We start from the raw sequence: 26,055 nt of genomic DNA on the forward strand, positions 1-26,055 counted from the left end.
TGAATTTTTATAATTAAATCGGGGGGGTGGGGAAGGCTTTGCCAGATGATGTGTCCAGATTTTCAATTTCTGAAAAAATGTCCTTTCTGGTTGCTCAGTAGGTCCTAACCACGAAAGTGAAGGCTAGTCTTTTCAAATATTTTATTTACTCTGCCTTCCTGGATCAAATCTATACCACTGTTCGCTGCATTAAGGCTTTTATCCCAGAAGGTTTAAACCTCCCGCTTGCAGAGAAAGCATCTTAGTTGAAACGTATTAGCCTAGCTTGAGACATCCTTTGGAATACACTTGCTCTACTTGGGATATAAAAGCACGGGTTTTAAACCCTGACTACGGGAAGCAAAGGGGAAAGGATGAGAGGCTGAGGAACAGCCCGAGTCTTTTATAACCGGCTCCTGCCCGATGCACAACGGTTAGCAGGCACTAGGAAGGCGGCATGTGCTACTGTGGAGGGCAGAATATCGGCTAGCTAGGTGGTAAGCGATCTCTGCGTTGTCAGCATCTTCCTTCTCCCAGCTGAAGAGCAGCGAGGGTGTCTTGCTCACCCTGCATTTAGCAGCAAGCTCCCTCTTTCCGCCCGTCCTCTGAAGCCCCAGCAAGCGCGGGAGGAGGGCCGGCAGCTGAGGCTGGAAGAGACCTGTTCTAGCTGGATCCAGGGGGCCCAGTCTCTGGGTCTAAAATAAGACTCTTAACTTCTCTGCCAATGAGGTTCGCCGGGCCTGATGACGTAACAGGCGCCGGCCGTTCTATTTGCAGGCTAGGTCCGTGTACACCAGGATTTCATCCAGGTAAGGAGGAATTTGGGAGGGGGAGGGGGGCGAGGCGCGGGAGGATGAACCTGTCCTCCTGCTGTGTGTACAGCGAGGGGCTGAAAGGCCTGGTGAGCTGCCGAAGTAATTGTATACCTCATCTTGGGCTGTGCAAAGACGAGCTGGCTAGGCTCTAGCGGATCGCCATCCTCAGGCTACATGCTCCCAACTGAATAACAGAGAAGGGAATCTGTTCAGTGCCCAACAAAGAAAAACCACAAGTCAGATAAAGCTAACCAGGAGGCGCCCCCGTGCTGACCGTGGCAGCCACACTGGGGGAGACTCGGATTGCCCTCACTCATCTCCTCGCGGCTCTTCTAATTAAGAAAACGTCAAACCTCAACCGGTTTGCTCCTTTCTTGCTCCTTTTCAGTCATCACCCTGACCCATCTCTGATGAGACAGAAAGCACTTCAAAAGATGGAGAGCGTGGTCCCTAAGAGACCTAGGGGCCAGAGTGTGAATTTCCTAATTAAGGACCAGCACAAGAGTAACTTTCTCTTCCTTTCCGCTGTGTTTCAAGCTGAACAAACTATTCAGGTGTCTTCTCCCCCCTCCCTTCCTCCCTCTTTCCTCTGTCTGTGTCTCTCTGTTTCTCAACTGATCCATAGCTTCTGAGTTATGAAGTGTGCAATAAACTGTTCTTTTTCTTTTGTCTCAAAACCAGAAGTCACTCTGTAGAAAAACAAGTTCCTCTTCTCTGGCCCTACCCCCGTGAGCGGCAGTCCCTTGGAGGTACGGATGGAAGCCTGCCACTGATGGCCCAGAACAAGACCCAGGCCAATCAGCAGGGCGGATCTGAGCCCGCGTCTGCAGAGGGGCTGCCTTGCCACAGGCTGGGCTGCCTGCTACACGCCATCCCCAGAGCTGGGCCTGGGCTTGGGGGTGGGGCTCAGCCAGGAGCCCCGCCTTCCTCAAAGTGTCACAGAGTCCCCTGCCGTCGGGGTGCAACAAACATTTCCCTCTTTTGTGAGATTTAACTTCGGCTGAATGAGAAGAACCTTTGTTCCCACCTTATCTGGTCCCAGCAATGCCAGCTGCTGTCTCCGACTTTCACAGAGCAAATCCGTGGGACCCTCCAACCCCAGATTCTCCATGATCATACTGCGAGCTCAGCCTGCACCACCAGTGCTTCCCTGGCCATCTTCACAAAGCTGAATCCATCATCTTCCTCTCCAATGTGACCCTTCCATTTGTGACAGCACCTGCACTCGGGACTAGGGCTCATGCTTTACTGCGCCCTCTCCTCACCGCCTACATCCATAAGCAAGCTTTTTTTTTTAACATCCTTATTGGAGTATAATTGCTTTACCATGGTGTGTTAGTTTCTGCTTTATAACAGAGTGAATCAGCTATACGTATACATATATCCCCATATCCCCTCCCTCTTGCGTCTCCCTCCCACCCTCCCTATCCCACCCCTCTAGATGGACACAAAGCACCCAGCTGATCTCCCTGTGCTATGCGGCTGCTTCCCACTAGCTAGCTGTTTTACATTTGGTAGTGTATATATGTCCATGCCGCTCTCCCACTTTGTCCCAGCTTCCCCTTCCCCCACCTCGTGTCCTCAAGTCCATTCTCTACGTCTGTCTGCGTCTTTTTTCCTGTCCTGCCCCTAGCTTCTTCATGACCTTTTTTTTTTTTTTAGATTCCATATATATGTGCTAGCATACGGCATTTGTTTTTCTCCTTCTGACTTACTTCACTCTGTCCATCCACCTCACTACAGATAACTCAATTTCGTTTCTTTTTATGGCCATCAGCAAGCTTTTTGAACTTTATTTCACACACACTTCTCAAATCCAGCTCCCAGAATCTGGAGATGAGGCCACGACCCTAGTTCAAGCCCAAACCCCTCCTGCTCGTAACTCCCATGCCCCCAACACACACCCACAGGAAGGACCTAATCCATAACTCCAGTGCCCCTCTGCTCTGCCTGCTCGCCAAGCCCCGCATCGTGACATGCAGAAGCTGTGCTCCTCTCTGCTGTCACTGCAGTCACTCCCTGATGCACAAACTGCACTCAGCACTGCCCCCCCAGGGTTCTTCCTGCCCCTCCTTCTTGCTCAGGCTCTCCTGAGACCGGCCCCTCCCCCACTTCACCCAGCTAGTAAAGATGACTTTGCCCAGGCTTCATCTTTCTTTGACTTCACCTCCTGAGTAGGTTACCTGCTGCTACTGTGGGCCCCCATCATGTTCACACACATTTCTCTGTGTGTGTGTGTGTGTGTGTGTGTGTGTGTGTGTGTGTGTCACATTTCTGCTTGTGGTCTCAGCACCCAGTTCACACAGTGGACCCCTGCTACAGGCAGTAGGTTCTCAGCAATTGGGATCCCTCACTTGTGCTTTCAGATGGCTGGTTAAAGCCATCTTTTACTGCAGGGCAATCAATACCTTGGTCCTAATTAGATCCATTTTCGTGTTATCTATTTAAAGAAGACAGACGCCAAGACACCAAGGATTGTGTCTACGTAACATGTTTTGTCTGGCCACTTATCTACTTTGGGTACTTAATAACGTGATGGACTTGAAGGTAATGACGATGACAGTGACGTCAGCCGTGGCAGGAAACTGGAGATGATTAGACATCCTTTTATTCTCGGAGGCTGGGTCGTTGCTTAAAACAGTACACGATGAGTCACAGGATGACAGCTCACTTGTCTTGAAACCTTAACTAACCAGAATACAGGCTGGAACCTCAGTCAGACACACTCCAGAGAAGCCAAGTATCAGAAAGTGCACAGAGTAGAACTTAAAGAGATAACTTTCTAGGGGGCGTCTGGTCTGCATTCACAGCCTATTTGTTCTCGCTTTAACTCCACCCTCCAATAATCTGTTCCATCTTATGCCCCAGGCACGGCAAGTTAGATGTAAAATATGAGGTGAGGTGGGGTGGAGAGGGGCTCCCAGGGGCCGATGCAGTGGTAGCGGTACAAGGGGTAACACGTGCAAAAGAGGAGACAAACTTTAAAAGAACAAAGAGTACACAGCAGTCTGGGAACACTGCACGTTTAGGGACAATAAGTCCCACACGTATGAACAGACCCTAATGACACCATCACACAACAGAGGTGCAATATTTACCCTCATAATGATGACTGAGATAGCAAGAGAGGCTCGAATTCTGTCCAGTATTCTCTACTTGCAGAGAGAAGGAAATGTAAAATATTTTAAGAACGCTTTCTAGCAGTGTGTGGTTGGGTTTTTTGTTTTGTTTGTTTGCTTGTTTTAAGTTTTAGCACTTACTGGGGTAGATTGTGTTTATCTGGAAATTTTACACTGAGATACCCGACAAATGAGCCATTACTTACCTTCACCAGATTGGAACTGTTAAGCAACCAAGTCACAGGATTTGCCCACCAAGAGTGTGCGACCTACAACTTAACACCCTAGAGAATTCAGCTGCACAGGCAGCTTTATTTTAAAACACAGTGAAACAGGAAACCCTATCTGCCAAAAAACTACCAAATATAGCATGTCCCACACCTCCCCTTCCATGCAAAACACTCATGGACTTAGATTTAAATTCAGGTCAAGAGCACAAAAATGGATCTATCTCAAGGCAGGTCCCATTTCGAAAATAATTTTCTTTAGGTCTCGATATCGAGGTCCCTCTCCTCTCGTGATCATGGTATCTCCCCTGCAGGTAAATATCTCTCCCCTCCTCCCCTCTCTCCGACGCCTTTCCCCACCTTTTCTCAGACCCTCAAATGTACAGCAGCAGCTCAGATGAGGGAAAAGGCGGATACTAGGTTTTGTTCGTTTCAAGCCAGTCATGTGGGCCTCGTTTCTTCAGTGGTTCAGCCAGTACAACCCAGGTAAATCCAAAGAAGGGGAGGGCTGGGGATATCTGGTTATTTTTCCACAAAAGATAGGTGTTTGAAATGGGATTAAAAGAAAAGGCTGTCGGATTAAAAATATTAAAGGAGAAGCTCTTTTAGAAACAGGATATTGCAAGAAGGAATGCACCCAGGGGAAAGAGAGGATGGAGGGTGGCCAGAAAGAAGAAATGGGTTAATCCTACGAACAGCATCAAAGAGTTAAGGGAATGATGGGAAAGAAAGTGAAGTTCGGCCACTCATCTGACCATTCCTGAAAAACCAGAAACTTCACAACTGCATCTCCCAGCTCACTGTTTCTTCCCTTCCTGGTGACAAGAGGGAGGTGATCACTCTTAGCAAGATGGGAGAAATTACTACAGTAGTCCCAATGTTGTGTTTCTACCAAATGTTTCCAAACCAGCATAGGATAGGAGGCATTGACCAGCTATCTCTGACTGGCTTGGCATTTTCTCAAACCCCCCGTGTTAAGAAACTAGTCTTAAAAATAACTTTTTGAAAGCTAAAAACCTTCAAGTCTTCCATATTTTTCTCCACAATAGTTAATGACAAAGTAGTAGACTAAAGAGAAAGAAGCACTAGTGATTCATTTAGTCAACATTCATTGAGCACTTACTATGTGCTTGGTCCAGTGACTTAGAGTTCTCACATTTTCAAACTGGGCTAACTTCTATTTTGCATGCGTGAAGTGTGTTGACTGATACCCAAACAATATTCTGATAAAGAATATAATAGAGTACACTCAAATGGGCAAAGGTTGAAGGGCTATACAAATCCAGGTTCAAATTCCAGCCCTATTACATTCAAGGTTCTTGTCCTTGGGCAGCTACCTTCTCTAGGCATCAGTCTCTTCATCTGTTTAAAGAACGACCAGGTTTCATTGTTTTGTGAAGATCAAATGAAACATGGGACGTCAAGCACCAAGCAGAGCCTGGCACCTGGCATTTAAGCAATCAGTGAATGCAGTGAATATTCACTGAGCACCTACTACATGCAGGCTCTGATCCAGCCACGGAGTCTCAGAAACAAAAAGGATAAGAAATATCCCTCTTCTCCCCTCACCCTTTATATATCACCACCCGGACTCATCAGGGTTCTGAAAACCTGTGAATGTGAAACCAAGTGGATGCCGTACCGTTACTCCAGATGTCTTGATTTTCAATATCTCATTTTGATGTGCATCAAGAATTGCATTTTTAGGTGAGATTCTGCTTGCAGCCCTGAGTCCTGAGCACTCGGGCACAAAGCCTCTGTGGTTACTGGTCTGTGTCAGGTCATTCACCCCTGGCCTTGAGGGTTTAGGCAGAAATAGAACTTTGGAGACATAGACGGTTGTCCCTTTTGCTCTTAAAATGAGCAAGGTGACTTATTTGGGGGGGGGCGGTGGGCAGGCAGGTCTATACAGAGGAAGTTCCCAAATGAACTGCTACATTGTTTCCCTTACTCTCTGACTCATTTTTACTTTTCCTTCCCAGCTCTGTCTGTGGCACAATACATTCTTTGTGTACAAGATTCTAATATACAATAAGAACAGTTACTAGGCTCAGAATCACTTAGGCACAAAAAAGAGAGACAGTATCAGGTAAACTGACATGAACTGTGTCCTTTACTTTCTTATCTTACTTTTCTTTATTGATAGAATCGATAAATTGTTATCGCCCGTTATTTTCAGCAGGCGAGGCAATGAGGTTTTGTGGAGAGTCAGAGATGGTTGGCTTTGAAGCTCAACCCTCCTCATTTCTAGCTCTCGAATGTCAAGGAGGTTCTGAAATGTTTCTAAGCTTCAGTGACCTCATCTGAAAAATGGATTTTTCAGAGAAAGAAATTAGATAAGGGATATAAGCAGAGTGTCTAGACACAGTGAGGCGTTCAGAAAAAAAAGATGTTCCACCACCCCAAACCCACCACACACCAATCTCAAAACCTTTCTCTTCCATTCAAATGCCCAGTGACCGCTCCTAGACCACTGCCCTCTGACTGGCTTCTTGGCCTCCTGTCTGCAGTTCGTCCAATCCATCCCAAACCTGCTGTGAGAGATAGCACTCAGAATCAGAGATCGGCTCATGGCACGCCCCTGCCACAAATCCCCGCGTGGCCATCACATTCAGAACCACTCTGCGCTCAGAGCCCAGTCCGCGTGTTCCCCACCCATCTGCTTGGCCTCAGCACCCCACGCCAGCCCCACCTCTGCCCCCTGGATGACGGCAGCCCAGGCTCCCAGCCACTGTTTGCGAGTCACACCATCTGCTCTGCGCACTCACTCTCCCCGCCCCTCCTCCGGGAGACCACCCCCCCTCCACCCCCTCCCATCTGTAGAGACCACTGTCCTTCTCAAGGATCAGCTCAAATGCCAGCTCCCCTTTGAATTCCTCCCCGATTTCCTGGCTGACTCAGCACTCCACTCACACGGATGATATCTTTCCTAATTGTATTAAGTTTTGTGTTCTAAATTTACCCACATCCATGACAGTCCTTCTCCACTGCATCGTTAGTTCTGCCATGCTAGAGACCACATTTTATACACTTAAAAAAAGAATCCTCAAGCTTTATCATTCCTTACATGAAGATAGAACCAAAAGGTAAAAACAGGGCAAGACATTCCCAAGGTGCTTCAAATTCGGGCAAAAGAAAACTGAAATGCACAAGAAGTGAAATCTTGGGTGTCTTCAGGAAAAAAGAAAAAGATTTTAATAACCCCCAGCAAACCAAAGAGGCGTATGCCATCTGCGGTGGATTAAGGATGGCCACAAATTCTTTGACCCTTCTTCCACTGACAGGTGAGTCTATTTCCCTCCCATTGAATATGAACTGCCTGTAAGCAGTCTGACCAATAAAGGTGACATTATTTCAAAGCCTAGCATTTCCTACGACTAACAGCTTTGGCCTTGGTCCCCTGGAACCCTGAGGCTCCCTGTGAGAAATCTGATTACCCTAGTGGAGAAACCTCATGGAGAGGCCCAGAGTCTATATGGAGAGGCCCAGGGACCCAGGGGAGATCAGCCTTCCTGGAGCCCTTGCCAAGGTGCCAGGCAGGTGAGTGAAGCCATATGGGACCCTCCAGACCAGACCACTGAGTGACCTGTGATACACTGCAGGGAATAGAAGGGTCACCTGGCTGATCCCTGCTCGAATTCATGATCAACAAAATCACAGATATAATTAAATGGTGGTTGTTTTAAGCCACCAAGTGTTGATGTGGTTTGCCAGCAGCAAGAGGTAACTGGAACACCATCTTCAACAGTTTTGGCTCAGCGTCCCAGCCTAACGACTAGAATACTTCTCCTCCAGAGGAAATACTTCTCTTATTTATCCATAGATAGAATAGTTGGGGGGAACTGAATTTATCGTAAAGAAATGTGCATTACACATAACGCATGTGTATGATAAGCCCACCTGTCCTAGAGCCTGGTAGAGCTCTCATCTCCTCAACTAGATAATCAGCAACGCGAGGGCAGCACCCATGTCTTACAGGACACCTTTATCCCACAGGATGAGGTACACAGCTAGTGCTCAATACTATCTGAGTCTGATTTATTGACTGCCAGCTTAGTAAAGAGCATTGTATTAGAAGCCCTGGAGGTGCAGAGCCTAAGCTCTGCTATGTACTGTGAAAAGGGAAAAGACAGACTTGTCCACTCATATTTGAACAGATGCAGTTAATAGAGAAATTTAGGAACAACCCAGGGGATCACAGCACAGAAAGCCAGGAGTCTCTCCATCCAGTCCCTAACCAGCACCCCCCCCTTATGCCTGTGAGGAAGAAAAGCTATGTGCCTTCATCTGTCTTACTCTCTGATGGGGAGAACCGTATCTGATATCTCTTGGATCAGTATAAGTTAGAAGTGAAATGAGGTTAAGGATTGCAAACACCTTCAGTTCTTTGGCCAAACGATGGTGGGTAAACTCAAGCTCCTATCATTATTTTGCAGATATATGTGATTCTAGTATATAAAACAGCCTGAATTAATAGATGCAACTCCATGTGCTGGGTCGGCTGAGCATTTGTTTGACATTTACTACTTTTCCCTTTTATTGTCTTTAAAGTAAATAAAACAACACTCAAACGTACAGGGAGAACTCAACTAACTCTTGAAGGGGGTATATAACATGTGTTGGAACCGAAAAGCATCATCTGTGCCCTAAGTCTGGGTCTTCTGTAAGACATCAGCCAGGCAAAATGCGGTGGGAAACTCCAGACTTACATGTGTAATGCTTTGCGTTGTTTTGTTGTAGTGCTTAGTGGTCAGCAAAAAGCCTGGGCCCTTAGAAAACGAACGCTAGCCTGTGCTTGTGGGTATCGCTTCCTCCGTATACGAGTGGCACCCACGAGGCACTGTATCATTTATTCTCATACCAAAACCCTGTAACATGAGAATGATTTCTGACTCCATCTTAAATTTAGATGGGGAAATTGAAGCCTAGAGATTTTGTAACTCTCCTGTATTAGTTTCTATTGCTGCCATAACAAAATACCAGACTGAGTAGCTTAAGCGACAGAAATTTATTTTCTCCTAGCTCTGGAGGCTAGAGGTCCAAGATCAAGGTGCTGGCAGGTTTGGTTTCTCCAGAGGCCTCTCTCCTTGGCTTGCAGGCAGCTGCCCTCTCACTGTGTCCTCACGCGGTCTTTTCACTGTATACAGTCACTCCTGGTGTCTCGCTCTTCTTACAAGGACACCATTCATGCTGAATTAGGGGCCCCACCCTTTAACCTCATTTAACTTTAATTATATCCCTAAAGGCGCTATCTCCAAATACAATCACATTGGGGGTTAGGGCTTCAACCTATGAATTTGTGGGGGTACATACCTGAGTCCATAACACCTGCCCAAAACACAAAGCTAGTCAGTTGTGGAGCCAAGGTGTACCTACTGATTCCCTTCCTATGATCCACCCAATTGCTGTCTTTGCTGCTCTGCCATCCCACCAACACCTCATTCTGTGTCCGGAATGAAAATGGCCCGTTACACAGTTAAGGGAATGAAAGCCAGAGTATGGCCATAAAGAGAGAAAAGAAGTCGAAATGCCGAAAATCCAGAAAAACTGACTCTTTGCAAAACAGGAAATGCAGCTTACACCCAAACTTACTCTTCCGTGGCCAAGTGTCTCCTCGCGCCCCCATGTTGCTGGCTTTGTTTTAACAGTAGGAAATTCCCTCGTCCTCTCAGATGGTGAGGAAGGTCTTAGGGACCCAGTGCTTGTTCTCCTACTAAAAGCCATTGGACGGATATGACCCAATAATGTGCTTTTTCCAAAATTACAAGATATATACAGTTTAACTTTTTTCATCATGGTTTTTGTAACCAAAAAAATTTCAAAGACCCTCTTCCAGTGCTATAGAGCTCATAAATGTAATTAATAAAGATTTTCTGATTAGCCAGAATATGTTAAATTCGAAAAAGCCAGACATGCTTTTCTCCTTCTCTCAGATAATGCAAGGAAGAATCTTATATTTATAAAAGCACAGGCTTTCAACTATATTGGATTTTCCTTTAAAAAGAACAATAATTTAAAGTGGTTGCTAGCAGAGAATTAGGTACATTTAAATGGGTATTTGTGTCCTGAAAACCTTTATTGAAACTCTTTTATTGTTGTTGTTTATGCATGTATTTGTTTCGGTTCTGAGGGAGAGCTGAGGTTCTTTTGTGCATTAGGAAACCTTTCATCTGAAACTGGTTTCATAAAAAATTAAACCAGCCTATTGGAGATACCGCTTTATATAAAGCATAAAGACATACTAAAAATATTGTTTTAAAAAGATATGAAAAATCAAAATGGTTCTTCTGTGTGAATCATTCTATAACAAATATGAGGCACAGCAGGACTGATGTAACTTGGAACGAGATGACATCTGTGTTGACCATTTACCTGTCCTCATGATACCGCTTTCCTGGGCTCTGCAAGATGGTCCAGCCTTACCAGCTAACCCCAGGAAAGGCTAGTAAGGTAAAAATCCCGCCTCATCTTCAGTCTTGTTGGCTACTAGCACACTGACACCAAAGCAACATTGTCAGCTTCATCACGGCAGAGACCAAATTTTGGTTTATAGAGCAACCCATCCCACTGGTCAGGAAATGACTCAAACAAGAATATTTCTCCATTATTTTTCTCCCAGTACAGTATGTACTGTTGTACACATCATATCAGTAACCTCTGTTCTCAAGCAGAGATGCTCATTTGGTACTAAAAACCAGTAATACCACATCTTAAATAAAAGAATTAAGGCATCACTATAAAGGAGAGTGGGGGATTGAGAGTTTGAGACTAGCAGATGCAAACTATTATATATAGAATGGATAGACAACAAGGTCCTACTGTATAGCACAGGGGACTATATTCAATATCCTGTAATAAACCATAATGGAAAAGAATATGCAAAAGAATATATGTGTGTGTGTGTATAAATGAATCACTTTGCTGTATACCAGAAACTAACACAACGCTGTAAATCAACTATACTTCAATAAAATAAATTTTTTAAAAAAAGAATTCAGGCATCATTATAAAACATTTTTTACCAGCCAAAGGGATTTTAAATTACATATATATGTCATGTGTATATTTTAATAGTCTAATAGCGGCACTGTCCTTCATCTGAGATATTAATTCAACGCCCTCTCAACTTTTCTCTCTAAACTTCCTGAATGGGTGTAGAGAGTCCAGAGTGCTTCTGTAAGGAGTAAAAGACAATCCTATTATTTTTACTGGGATCCTCTGCTTAGCAGGAATACGTCCCAGGATCCTTGTCCTGAAGCTCCTTGACTTGGCTGACCACAGAAAGCTTTCCACTCTCTTCAAAGCCACCACCAGCAGCATGGAACTTCCTTAGGCCTTGTGTCCTATCACAAAAAAAGATGTTGCGTGGAATTCCCTGGCGGTCCAGTGGTTAGGACTCGTGCTTTCACTGCCAGGGACCCTGGTCAAACCCTGTTCAGGGAACTAAGATACCGCAAGCCATGCGGCCAAAAAGAAAGAAAAAAGTAGATGTTGTGTAAAATAAAGTCCTTTTTTTGGTACTTCATATTCTCAGATAAAGCATTTTATTCATAACTAGAGAAAAAGCCCTTTAAAATAGTGATCAAAGTAATCATGACACTAGATTTAACCAGTGGTGGATCCAGAGGTTTCACATGAAACCTTTCACATGAAACTAGATTATCATGGTCTTAGCCTGACACTCCATTTCAAATTCTTATCAAGTCTACATCTCCTGTTCTACTTTTTCAGAGCTATCTTAGGTGCAGTTTAGTGTCAAGGATCCCTACAGAACCTCTTAGTACTTTGTGCAATGAATAATAGGAATGAAACATGAAAAGACCCAAGAGGTCAGCCCAGCCTCTGTCTCACAAAACAGGGCATCTTCAGGTTAGAGCGCATCTGTTTTTCTTGTTTACTAAGCCTAGTATTGATAAAGTATAACAAACAGTTGTCTGTTTAAATAGCTTAATTGACAAATTACTAAGTGAGCATGTAACTCTAAGAAGGAACATGGAAGAAAAAAAATGACACTCTCTTCCACAGTCTGGTCAATATATCCATGACATACCAGTCGAGTGATGGAGATACTGGCCCACTGATGCTGAAATCCTGAGATCCTGATGTGCAAACACCCAAAGGAATAACTAGGGAAACATTTCCGTCCTTGAAGAAATTATAACTGAATATGATCCCAAATTCAATAAAGATTTTAAATGAGCTAGCATGGTTTTTCCACCTCAGTGCTCCTAATCCCACTTTTAAGACTCCTTACTAACCCCATCACTCTGCATTATGCTATACCACTAGGGACAGTCATTCTAAAATGAACGGATCATTTGGCATCAATAGTTCAGGATATTTCTTTGTAAAAACTCACTTTTCTTAGGAAGAAAAAAAAAGAACCACTCTAGAGACACGTGAAAAGACTCTAGGAGAGGAGGCTTAAATTAATTTTCCATTTCCTGTTGTTTCCAAAAATCTCCCTCTTTGATTAGACATTCCCTGCTTGGAGGCAAGGGTGGACTGACTAATCCTTCTATTCAGCCCTGGGTATCACAAGAATATTCTTTTCCTTCCAATTGCTCCTGACTATCATAAGCCTCAGCTCTGGTCAATGGATTTATAGCACTGGGAGTAAATATTCTTACATAACACACTGTTAAACTGCCATATGCACTAGTCTTAGGCATACCAATCCAACAGAAGTATATATTCGTGTGCATGCCCCACAGACGAGTGAGCTGTAAAAGTTAAGAAGAATCTTCCTCATGTGACTGGGACCTTAGACTCTGGTTTCTTTGAACAAAACAAAACAAAAAAATCGGTATTTCCAAATACCTCTAAAGTAGCAGGATTTGAAATCTTATATTAACAAACTAGTTTAGTGTGGCATAGAGACTGATGAACACCAACACTCACATTCCATCGCTTTTTATGGCTTTAATGTTCACCTTTTTCTTAATCACTGGTATCATAATTGCCTGGACTGCTTGGAAATCACTGACAATCACAACTTGAGAAAAATTCATTATTTTTCTCTTTTGATCTAAAATAGACAAGGCTTTGGGAATTCCCTGGTGGTCTAGTGGTTAGGACTCCGTGCTTTCACTGCCGAGGGCGCGGGTTCAATCCCTAGTTGGGGAACTAAGATCCTACAAGCCACGCATATAAAATTTTTTTTAATTTAAAAAATGAAAAAAACAAATAAAACAGACAAGGCTTAACAAAATCATGAGATTAATTTCAGAATAAAATCTATTAATCAAGGAGTTAGGTTTAAAAGGAGCAGTGCCTTTATGAAAACAAGAACACAAAAAGCAGAGAATTTATGACCATTATTGAATGGAGGACTAAAATCTCCATTATGTATATAAACTACATGATGAAAATATATTGGCCAGCAGTTAGTACAGAGACTAAATCTGAGTCTAGTTTTCAATCGGCTACTTGGGGCTTAAAGCTGAAGAACCATCACCATTGAGTCCTTTGAATGTACAAATCTTCCTCATCTTAATTATTTAAATTATTTCTCTGGACTGATGGCTAACCAGACTGTTTACCTCTTCTGTGTACTAGCTCCTTCTATTTAGGTTTCTTTAGGGAAACAAGAGAGCCCTCAACCAGAATGATGAAAAAAAAAAAAAGTGGGGTAAGCAAAAAATATTCTGAAAAAAGAGAAGGCACAGAGGGAAAAATAGAAATTCAACAAAATCTAGAGGGAACTATCATGCAAGTCAACAACCTCTAGCTTGTAAAGACTTAAAACAGCAACCACAATCTTTGGACCCCAAGACACACACACACACACACACACGTATATATACTATGCTAACTCTAGAGAATCACTTTATACACCTTTCCCCCGCACCCATCTGTCAACTAACTAACTCAACACACGAGTACACACACACACACACACACACACACATCCCATGTTCTCATCATTTTGACCTGTAATTCTCTCAACAAACCTTGTTCTTCCTATTTTTTGCATGTATACTTCCCTTTGACAGGAACACTGTCACATACCCATTACGTGATCTCTCTCACAGGTGTGTGCATGTGCGCGCGCACACTCACTCACACACACACACACACACACACACACACACACACACACACACACACTTGCCATTCCAGAATATGTCATGGTCTCATTCTTTTGTGTCTTTACTCATGATGTCCTCTTAGCCTGGAATTCCCTTCTCTCTTCAGCTACCTTCAAATGATTTACTCTTCCTGTAATAACCAGCTACAGCATGAACTCCTCTTGGGAGTTAGATGCCCCCTGGTTTGTACTCCTCGGTACATATGTCTGTTATAGCACTTAACAATCTGTATTGTAATTACTAAATGTTTCCCTGTGTCTCCAGTGAAACTGTGAGCTCCTGAAGGCAAAGCACATCTCTTGAAACCACATGATAAGGAAAAAATACATGGAGTCTGGAGTCAGACATTTCAATCTTGATTTTGCCAAGGCTATTTTCTGCAAAATGATAATGATATATCAACTTTTTAAGAATACTGTGAGAATTAAATAATTTAATTACTTTGCACATAGTAGGCCCTCAACAAATGTTAGAGCTACTTCCTTCTGAAGCCCAGTACAAGCAAAATACCTACCATTAAGTACATGTCCAATACATGTGTGTGGATTAAACTGAATCCCTAGGACTCTGACTGGTCAGTTATATGCCAATGGCATACAAAGGTAATTTTACCGGGCTTCCCTGGTGGCGCAGTGGATGAGAGTCCGCTTGCCGATGCAGGGGATACGGGTTCGTGCCCCGGTCCGGGAAGATCCCACATGCCGCGAAGCGGCTGGGCCCGTGAGCCACGGCCGCTGAGCCTGCGCGTCTGGAGCCTGCGCTCCGCAACGGGAGAGGCCACAACAGTGAAAGGCCCGCGTACCGCACAAAAAAAAAAAAAAAAAAAAAAAAGGTAATTTTACCTACTCTTTTTAACTTAGATTTCAATACTGAAGAATATACCAGAGAGGATATTTCAAATAAAATGTCAGAAGCTGGGGCCACACTGTCTAACTCAGGGGCCCATCAGGAATGATCGACTGCCTCGTCTGTTATGCCTGACTCACCAATGAACAGACTGACCCACCCAGGAATACTTCTTTTTAAACTCCACAGAACCTCTTTTTCCTCAAATATAACATGGAAATGGAAACATACATGATTTTCTTCTTCCTATTTACCAAGATAGCATTATTAAATGAGAACTACGAAGCTAGTTTCAACTTCTTGAGACAAGGCACCACACAAACACACACACACAAGTTATATTCATTGTTACTTAGCATTTGAGGGTTTCAGTTCAAAGCATTTATAAATGTTTAAGGAAAGACAGAAAACACTGAGAACAGAAGAGACGAAGAGAGAAGAAGAAAAAAAAAAGAGGAAAAAATAGGTGTGGTAACAGTGCTTGACACAGAGGAATCTCTCCACGTTTGAATGTACCCTCCTACATTCAAACAGATTTAGTCCAATATGCATGACTGAGTCTAACACTACACTCTACAGAATACTTAAAGCGCTGTATAAGAATTCCACAATAATGACTTCTTCCTAACAAAAATTCAGCGAAGCTCTCCGGAAAAAGAAGGACGCAAACCTCTTGCAGTGTACACAACTGGTTTCCCAGCCCCCAGCAAAGCTTCTAGATCACACGGTGTCTCCTTCTCTTCTGAAGCCACTACATTATCGCATTAGCTCAAGGGGGAAGAAGAAAGGCATTGTGTTAATTATGTGCATGCAGGCAGCAGTGCAACATCCAGAAAACAATTCTTTTCTTTTGAGAGTCCACTTTCCTCTTATTAATAAGAAGTAAAAACTCTGATTTCTTCAGAACCACCTAGAGCTTTTAACGGAGATCTTCAACTCGGCTCACTTTTCTCCAGCTGATCCTATAAACACTGCTGGCAATTTTTTCCCCAATGCCTCTAACATATTTTCACTTAGCACCAGTTTGATGTATAAGATCTGACAGCCCGGCAGTTATAGGCCACCTGCATCACTGTTGCCATGACAACAGTGAAAGACAATCCATGATCCCATGCCCTGGTCACACGTTTCAATACAGCTTATCTGTCCAAAGCCACTGAGTCTAATGGAAGAGAGTAATTACCATCTTCCACTCATTGTCAAAATTCCCACCATATAATGCTCTTCAAAATTATTTTATTCCTCTCACATGGCTGCTTTGCAAAAACTAAAAGGAACCTTAAGTGGGAAGGGGGGTGGGGGTGGGAGAAAGGGGAGGCTGTGACTGGTATAGACGTAGCTGACTGTGTGTGAGCCGTCCCTTTGCAGCGGAAGAAGCCACCAGCCAGCGAGAGGGATACAGAAACAGGTCGAGTTCGTTGGATACCATCTTAAGATGTTTAAAAATCTGAGTAAGGAAATTAGTAAAACTTCCCAATTTCGGCCTATGCTAAAGGCATTTCATTACTACCACTGCAACCCTTACACAGGTATCGCGATCCCCCTACGGTCTGTGGCAGTCACGGCAACAGGGAACAGCTCACAAGGGTGGAAAGGAGGAAGAGGCAGAGGCCTTCAGTCTGGATCCTTCTCCTACGGTCGTTTTTTCCTGTACTCTTCCACCCCGCTCCTCCACACTCCAGTAATAAAAATGAATGTGTGACTGTCCGAGTTTTGAATTCAGTACTGCACGTTCTCAGCGGTGGGTGCAACAGTGTCTTTAAGAAAAGTCTCATTCTTACAGTATTAAAAAGTGAACTTCGACCAGCAAACACTTTTGTGGAAAAACCTTGTGAAGAAAAGCACTTACAGGAAAGAGTCGTTAAATTGAAAGACAAGGTCACAAGTCACATGGACTTGAAACGCAAACTACGAAGAGCAGAAAATGGACAAAAGGGCAGAGAAAGCTAATCCCCAGATGCAGGCGCTCAACTCTTGGTAAGACTGCTCCACCCTTCTTTAACTTCCGTCATTTTCATAGAAAGAAAATCATGCCCATTAACTACTCATTCACTCCAAAAAGCAGTTATATGAAGCGGTACCCTAGCTTCCTGGTTAACAAAAAATACTCCCATTAAGACAAAATAAGCAATTTCAAATGATGGAACAAATACCAATCCACAAGAGGACGAAAGTAGTGTGATGTTTAAGTATAAAAAATTAATTCTTAGATTAGTATTGTACACCTCTCAGAATGAGCCTGAAATGTTTTATTTAGGCTAAATCCTAAAAACCACAGCCTTAAAACATTTAACCAGCTGTCAAAACATTATAGTTACGAACTAACATAACCTACACTATGTATTAAACATGGCATTATGAAAAGTATACAACAAACATGGAAAGTCTGACTAGCCAAAGGCCTCTGCGACACAGGCCTTCTTCCCTTCCTTTGAGCGTCCTTTGGCTACATTGCTGTTCATTAGCAGTCCTCACTGGAGGCCAGAAAAAGATGGTCTGAGAGGAAACTGAGGCTGAGGCTCCTAATGGAAAAATTCAATAGCTTGTGTAATTTTCCAGAGGACACCACAGATACAGATGCTAGCAAACACTGGGGTGTTGACTAAATCTCTAGTCAAAACAGCCAACCCATGACCAGAACATTCCAATCAAATCAGCCAACTTAAAACACTTGGATGAAACTTTTTTTGCTGGGGGGGTAGGTTAGTGGGGTGGGGAGGGGATCAAGCCATTTTATTGAGGGACTTCGGGGGAGGGTCTTAGGGCTGGGAGGACAATGAGATCTGAGTCCTTCTCCCAGCCAGGATCTTCTCCCCAGCTTCACAGTGGCTGAAAGAATGAAACATTTTTATATAATCGTTTGTGGATTTCACTTAGTCATCCTAGCTTTGTCCCCTCCTCCTTATGGTGGAATTTGAAAAACATCATTTAGATAACAAGAGCCAGATAAATATAAAGGTATTGACAGAGCAGAGCCTGTAAACTCAAGTCACCATCAGCAAAGAATTTCCTATCTGTTACCGCCAACTGTGGGAGGAGATCCAGCTTGTAAGAGTCTTCTCTGATGCCTTTTGTAATCCTCATTTAAAGGGCCTTCCCTCCCACACCACCTCACCTGAAGAGTGAAGTCTGAAAACTGGTTCAGAAACCTGTTCTTGAGCAAGCCAGTAGCTCCCATCACCAACCCGAAGAGTAGAAGTATTTGTTCTCCCCTTCCCAACCTGTCCATTCCTGTGGTCCCTGGCCTTGCCCTCCTCAGCAGTCCTTTGTCTTCTTGATCTTGACGTTTGTGAAGAGTACAGGCCCATTCCTTTACAGAACGGAATGGGTATGTCTGATGTTTCCCCATGATTAGATTCAGGTAATTCTTTTTTAGAATAACACAGCGTTTCCTCAGGGCATCATACCAAGAAGCACAAGACGTTGGTTTGTCTCTATATTGTCAACATTGTCTCTATATTGTCAATGTTACCTTGGATCATTTGGTTAAAGTGATATCCCCTAGGTTGCTCTACTATAAAGTTACTCTATTTGTCTTTGTAATTAACAAGCAATTTGTGGGGAGATACTCTGAGACTATGTAAATAACCTGTTCCTCATCAAACTTTCACCTACCAGTCTTACCATACATGGGCCATTTTGCAACTCCATCCTTCCTTTTGTATTTAGTGGTTGGCCTTCTAAGTAAGGGTTTTACTCTCTCTCTCCCCACTCTATTTACTCAATTCCTATATCACTACGGACTTAGGGATTCTTATTTTACTCAATTAGTTATAACCCATTGCCATATTTATTTTGACGTTCATTTTCTCCCAATTTGACCAGTGGGAGCCCATCAAGCATGCTGTTCGACTCTTTTTTTTTTTTTTTTTTTTACGGTACGCGGGCCTCTCACTGTCGCGGCCTCTCCCGCTGCGGAGCACAGGCTCCGGACGCGCAGGCTCAGCGGCCATGGCTCACGGGCCCAGCCGCTGCGCGGCATGTGGGATCTTCCCGGACCGGGGCACGAACCCGTGTCCCCTGCATCGGCAGGCGGACTCTCAACCACTGCGCCACCAGGGAAGCCCGTGTTCGACTCTTTTGATTCTCTGACCATTCCCCCACTTCTTTCTGACTCAACAAGATGTTCCAGGTCCGTGTTGTACTTTCCCTACCCCAGCCCAGGAAATGGCCTTTTCTCCGAGTCATGCTCCATATTTTTAAAGGTACTATGTTGACTTGATGGTTTCTAAGACTATAATGCAAATACATTAAAAGGAGCAATGTAAAATGAAGGTTAGTCTGTTCAATATAGAACAGAAACATCTCTGGTCATGGAAATATCGCGGGTCCATCTAGAGATAGTAGCCTCGTGCACCTTTTTCATGTCCTCATTGCCAGCAATATCAGAACTGGCTTTGTATCTGCTATGCACAGCTGGGCTATGAAAGCCAAGGGGCAGCTGTAGGTCCGAGAGGAGAAAAGTGAGAACACAGAGATCAGTGCAGGACAGTGGACACAAGGTACAGCATGTAGTCTGCCCTGGGCAGGGCCAAACTCAGCAAAGATTCTTTGCTGGACCAGTAGCACCTACCCAGGGAGCCTACAAGGAGGAGACCCTTCCCTTCTCCTGTCAGTACCAAATTAATTATCACATTTCACTTGCTCAGAAAATAGCTTCCGGTTCCATTTTACATACAATTGCTTAGTAATCTCTGACTGATTTGTGAGGGGGAAGATACTGTGATCTGTTCTTTTCAGAAAGGAAAAGTAAAGCAGAGAAGCTTCTACAAGATGCTCAGGAGCAAGGACAGTTTCAGGTTTGGTGGGGCCTGAAGCCTGCGATATTTAACTCTTTAACTGTGAAATTACTAACATAAAATAAAGCATGCCTGTATGAAAATTTCTCCCAGAACTCAGTGAAGGGCTGGGCAAGGGAGGGGACCTGAAACTTAAGTTTCATTCACTTCATGGTAAAAATCCACCTCTGCCCAGAAGCAATTTCAGCTTCTTGCTGTGGACCCTAAGGTCTAGCAGTAGGAGAATAATTCTTCACGGAGGCTGGTCAGACGTCCCTCCTCTGGTCTGAGAGAGTCGGAGCCTCTAGGATCTACTCCAGGAAACAGTACATCTACGACTTGGGCTTCAAACCCCACCAGTATCTTTCAGCATAAAGTAGGAAAGCAACCGGAACTCCCACAAACGCATGAGAGCAACCTGTTTGGCAGAGCAGTGGAGAGTCTCGTTGGCTGTTTGTTAGCCAACTTCATCCGTACACAGATGCCAGTCTGTTTCCCCAAGTGAAGTGACACGGCAGCTAGGCACCTAGAACCCCTTGATCAAACTCGGGCGACAAATCCTATCCAAAGTCATAGGTATAGCTTGAAACTGGACCTGGAAATTCAGGCTAACAGGTATAAGGGATGCTACTCTTCAGGCTGTGGGGAGAACTCACATTTTGGATCTGACTTTCATGTTCTTGTATCTGCCTTCTCCTCCACTGCACTCACCCCATTTTACCTGGTACTTCATGTTCACTGAGCCTATTTCCGTTGGCTGAATTCATTCTCACAGCTCCGTGCTATTGATTGTGCTGCTTTCTATGCCTGCAAAAGCTTTCCCATCTTCTCTGCCTAGAAAAACCCTACTCGTCCTCCTTAAGGCCCAGATCAGAGGCCAGCTCCCTGCACAGTCTTGCCTGACATGCTCCTTACCTGCTCTCCTTGACCTACAAAAGTAGATTTAAATCATTCTAACCTTTGTGTTCCTATAATAGTTTTTTTAATAAGTCTATTAGAGCCCTTATCACGTTATACTGGGGAATGACATGTAAAATTCTTACCAACTACATTAGTACAAGGCCCATATCCATGTTCTTCTTTGAATTTCCAGCAATCTCTACAGTACCTGGTACAGTGGGGCTTTAAAAAAATGTTTGCTGAATTAAAGACTGTTGCCAAAACCGCAAATGTGCTTTTCTTTTTTAATCCTTATCTTAATTAAAATAAAATTACAATATTATTGGGTTTTAAAGTCATGTATCTGTAGTTGTATATATGTAGTTGCATATAAAATTGCAACATAATCAAACTGCTGATATTTTTAGGCACCTCTTTCCCTTGAAACCCTTCTTAGTTACCTTTGACAAAATATCAGTGTATTTCTACTGTATAAGTTCTGTGTATGTGTGTGCCTTTTTCCATTCTTTAAACTTTTTATTATCAAAAATTTCAAACATACAAACACAGAATAATGTAATGAATCCCCACTGTCCAGCTGCAACCCTTGGCCTCTCCTGTTGCATCTGTTCCTCATACCCAATGCTCTGGTCTGAATGTTTGTGTCCCCCCTCAAAATGCATATTTTGAAATCCTAACCCCCAGAAGTGATGGTATTAGTTGGTGGGACCTTTGGGAGATGCTTATGTCATGTGGGTGAAGCCCTCGTGAATGGGATCAGTGCCTTACCAAAGAGGGTCCAGAGAGATTCCCTAGCCGTTTCTGCCACGTGAGGGTATAAGAAGAAGTCTGCAGCCCAGAAGAGGACCCTTACTAGATCATGCTGGGACCCCGATTTCAAACTTCCAGGTTCCAAAACTTTGAGCAACGAGTTCCTACTGTTTATAAGCCACCTAGTCTGTGGTAATTTGTTATAGCAGCTCAAACAGACTATGACACCTAGTTTCCCTTCCCTATATATCAAAGCAAATCCCAGTCATCGTATCATATCTGTAAATATTTCAGAATGTACCTTTAAATGTTATTGCCTCTTTTTCCAAAAGCATAGTCATAATACCCTTAACAAGTCTAAAAAGTACTCAATAATAATTCCTTAGTATCATCAAATATTCAGTTAGTGCTAAAATGTTCAACTGTCTCAATCTTTTACACTAGATTTTTAACAGGGAAAATATACTGTTACTTCATACAACTCATAAACAAGTTGCCCTGTTTAAATTAAGAAACCCCAACTTGTATCCTAACATTCCGTAACATTCCACAGGACAAGACTCATGAAGCCATAACATTCCACAGGACAAGACTCATGAAGCCTCATTTCACTGCAATGTACTAATTGTACTGCTGAATTTTGTTAAACATTTGTCCTATATAGACATGTAAAACAATTTGTTTTCAGTTCATTACCTTTCTATTCAGATTTTATTCCACAAAGATTTCCACATGAGTTAGCACTCGTTTTGAGTTATTCATGGCCCACAACAATACATTTTATTTTTAAGTCTTAAAGCACAAGTTCTTCCTCTTCCTGACACTCAAGGGTTCACTCTTAATTAACACAAGTGCTTTCACTCTAAATTTTCACTTTTCAAATAAAACTATGGCCAGAAAAGAAATGCCCTCAAGAACAATTCAAAGGTAAAGTATGCAAACCTATAAACGATCTCATAATTTTTACCTGGGCATGAACATTAATACAAAAATGTTTACATCCAAAATAACACAAATCAATGAGCACAAAAGACCAATACCAGGATAAATCTGGGAAGCAATCGGTCTCTTCAGGCAGAACCTAGGACTATGGGGATATTCAGAAGCGAGAGGCAGATTTAAGAACAGTTTCCTAAATTCGTTTCGTGATGATCCCAGACACATAGTATATATTCCTTGATTTGCAATCGGAAACTAGGCATGAAAAGCACAATGTAAGGGCACTTAATTTATGCAACTGAAATGAAAAACTGAATACAAATAACCAAACATTTATATGCAAAAATCTTGCCATTAAATGAATACTAAGGCAGAGGCTTTGAGAAATTAAGACTCTTTCCTATAATGCAAAAATCATCCTTTTTAAATTTAGGTTTTAATATAGAAGGCTTCCCACCAAACTCACAAAGTCACTAGAAACGCAGATATCAATTTAAATATAGAAAAAAATGTATTAATTCACACTAACAGATGTTAAGGTGGTATGGACTAATAAAAAGTTAGGAATTACTTCCAAATAGATACAATGTTATAGACTACGACTATGTGCTAAATACATGTCCTTTAAGATCCTCACTTTGGTGATTTTATTTGTAATTACTGTTTCCGCTGTTTAAAAAAATAGACGATTCTAAATAAAAGCAGTTTGTTTTATTTAATGGGTTAAATATCCTCCCCAATTTCCGTTTTATTTACTCAGTTAACTTGTTTACTGATACTCTTTTATATACGGTAAAAAGCCGTATTACAATTACCACACGTTCTGAACATCCGGGTTCAACTTAAGTCATACTGTATTCCTATATTCTTAATGTTTACTTTTTTTCATGTGTCCCAAACAACTCCATCCTATATCCAGGGTCCCCAGAGAATGGGCCCTTTTGTACTTTGAGATTCAGGGAGCTCCTTCCCCATCGCTGGCCCGTAAGTGCTCCTAGGGAAGACACTTACACACAGAACATCGCGCTGGCGTGTTCAAGGCAATTGCCGGCCTTGGGAAGTCAAGAGGGTGTCTATTCTACTTCAGTACAAGGACGGGGAGGCTGACAAAGAAACAAAACACAAGTCACGTGGAGACAGCCGCCTTTTGGATGCCTTGAAGGACTCAATTCCTTCAGAAAGTCACTTAGAAACTGCCACTCTCACCGCGGGCGCCAAACCCCTGCTTCCAAAGTTGCTATTCCCTTCCATCCACCACGGCTTAGGCCACTTCCAGACCCACAGTGAGAGCTGGTTAATACCCTACAGGGCAGGAAGGGAATCATGCTTTAGTCAACTGAAAGTGCAGCAGATTTTCCGGAAGCTCAACACAGCCAACCAAATTGAATCAGTAACACTTATCTTGTAAAGCAGTGTCATGGGATTGTTATTGATGACAAAGGATTAGCACTTTGGATTTACATCTCCCCTGGTAGATGAGACTTTTAAAAAGCATGGGGCACTCCACCCACAGATACAGAGCCCAGCTCCTGAGGCCACCTCTGCAGTGTCAGCGCTCAGACTGCGATCGCTAATAACCGAGGCACCTCAACTCGTGCTGGAATCTCTCTACTCACAAAACAGGCCTAGTGTCTGCTGGGACTGTCTTTCCTCTTCCTCAGCAGAACAAAATAGTTCTACTTTTTGTTCTCAAAATGCAGGCTTACTTCTCTCTCTCTTTTTTTTTTATTTACAGTTGATTTACAGATTTACAATGCCGGTGATTCAGCAAAGTGCTTCAGTTATACATACGTATGTTCTTTTCATATTCTTTTCCATTATGGTTTATTACAGGATATTGAATATAGTTCCCTGTGCTATAAAATAGGACCTTGTTGTTGTCTCCTCTTTTATCTTTAGTGCGATTTGTGGTGATTTTTAGGGTCTTAATACAAATAAAATCCTAATTACAGGGAAGGCCATTATCTTATATCTTTTTTTACTATAATCCCAAGGTAAATGTTTGGGGCTCCTAATTATATTGATCCAAATACTTCCCTCATGTTTTCTTAAACACTCGTTATTGTCTCTCAAATAAGACTTTTAAAAGGTGTTTCCAATAAAGGGAACCTCTATAATTACACTTTTAACTTAGGGCTGCTGACCACATAAAAATCCAATCTCGAAAATTAAAGTTAAATTTGAATGCAACTTTATGTTTTTAATCATATCCTAAACATAAAATTTAAAAAGTATGATTTATAGAATACTTATTTCCTTAAGAAAATTTCAAATGATCCATCAGTGACAAAGCAAGGTACTGCAAATCAGAAATCCTTTGAAAGATACAAAGTTTTTTTTTTTTAATTCATGAAACACGTTAAAATAATAAGTAGAGAACAGAGAAATTGATCTAATCTGATGCCACCTTCTCAGGTTTCATTAAAATACAAATTAAAAGTTTCTAAATAACAGCTATATCCTTAATAAAATTACAAAAGCCTGAGATTATCCAAGGAGCAAAACATGTTCTCTAAGTATATCAGACAATGGGAGAGGTCCACAGTTCAGATTAAAGGGGATCATTTTATCTGGTAACTCTCTGAGCATTTTGTGTGTACATGTTTTTAAGGCTTCTCTGAGATAAACACACCCAGTAATATATGCAAATATACAAAAGAAGTCAAACCCTAAAAGAACATACTAAATTCATTTTTTTATAATGATCTAAAGTAAGAATCATGACATCCACAGCAGGCGTTTCTTCAGAGTCTATAGCTAGACATTTGCCACAAAAGATTTTCTGTCTGACACCATCTACAACCCATAAGGCAAAATAAATATGGGTTTTTCCTGTGGAAAAAAAAAGAAGAAGAAAAAAAAACTGTGTTCAGTCTTTTAAAAAATAATAGTCATGAGCACGGACTCTGGACGACGCCTGCCTGAGTTCAAACCACAGCTCTACCCTTACTAGTTGCCTGACCTTGGTCAAGTCTCTTAGCCTCTTTGTGCCTCAGCTTCTTCACGTGTAAATACCCATACTTCATTGGTTGCTTTGAAGATTAAATGAACTAGTAAGTGTAAAATCTTAGTACAGTGTCTGGTACGTAGTAAGTACCATACAAGTATTATTAGTTAGTAAGAAAAATAATTAGATATATATAAATATACATATAAATATATAAAATATATTTTTGTGTAAGGATCTGGTAGTAGAACCATAACCTTAACCTTCACTATCTTTGTAGGGCTTCTATACTCCAGTGTGAAAAAATATGAGTTCCTAACAAGACAGACGTACATAATGTTGAAAATATTTTGGACAGCCCTAATTTGTTCCTCTGGTCAATATTTATATCGCAGCCCACTGGAATTGAACAAGCTGTAGCAGCGGAAGACAGTAGAACACTCTCTCCAACTGCAAAAATAACATACACAAGAGCCACTTCTGATCAACTGATCCAGGTGGACTCGATTCTATCCCTCCTGACAAGGCCTCTGATGGCACAGGGGAGGGGCACAGGGGCCTACGTTCTAAATGCAGTCATCCAAACCAACCAAATTATTTTTTGACAAGGGATTTGGAAATGAGTGTCGGCTTGTTCGCTAGAGGAATGGCAGCTAGAAGCAGC

General features: G+C 42.5%; 1 protein-coding gene and 1 long non-coding RNA gene across 4 annotated transcripts in view; one reads left to right on the forward strand and one right to left on the reverse strand.

The window, feature by feature from the left end:
• The window catches only part of MAML3 (mastermind like transcriptional coactivator 3), a 620,107-nt gene that overhangs the window by 361,107 nt on the left and 232,945 nt on the right, over nt 1-26,055 (reverse strand). The gene's annotated exons all lie outside the window — the stretch shown is intronic.
• LOC114486559 (uncharacterized) lies at nt 636-3,843 on the forward strand. Its single transcript, XR_003680494.2, has 3 exons — nt 636-788; nt 1,183-1,348; nt 1,476-3,843. It is a non-coding gene; the product is annotated as an uncharacterized lncRNA (long non-coding RNA).

Source organism: Physeter macrocephalus, chromosome 7 (genome assembly GCF_002837175.3).
Source record: "Physeter macrocephalus isolate SW-GA chromosome 7, ASM283717v5, whole genome shotgun sequence".
Taxonomy (NCBI): Eukaryota; Metazoa; Chordata; class Mammalia; order Artiodactyla; family Physeteridae; genus Physeter; species Physeter macrocephalus.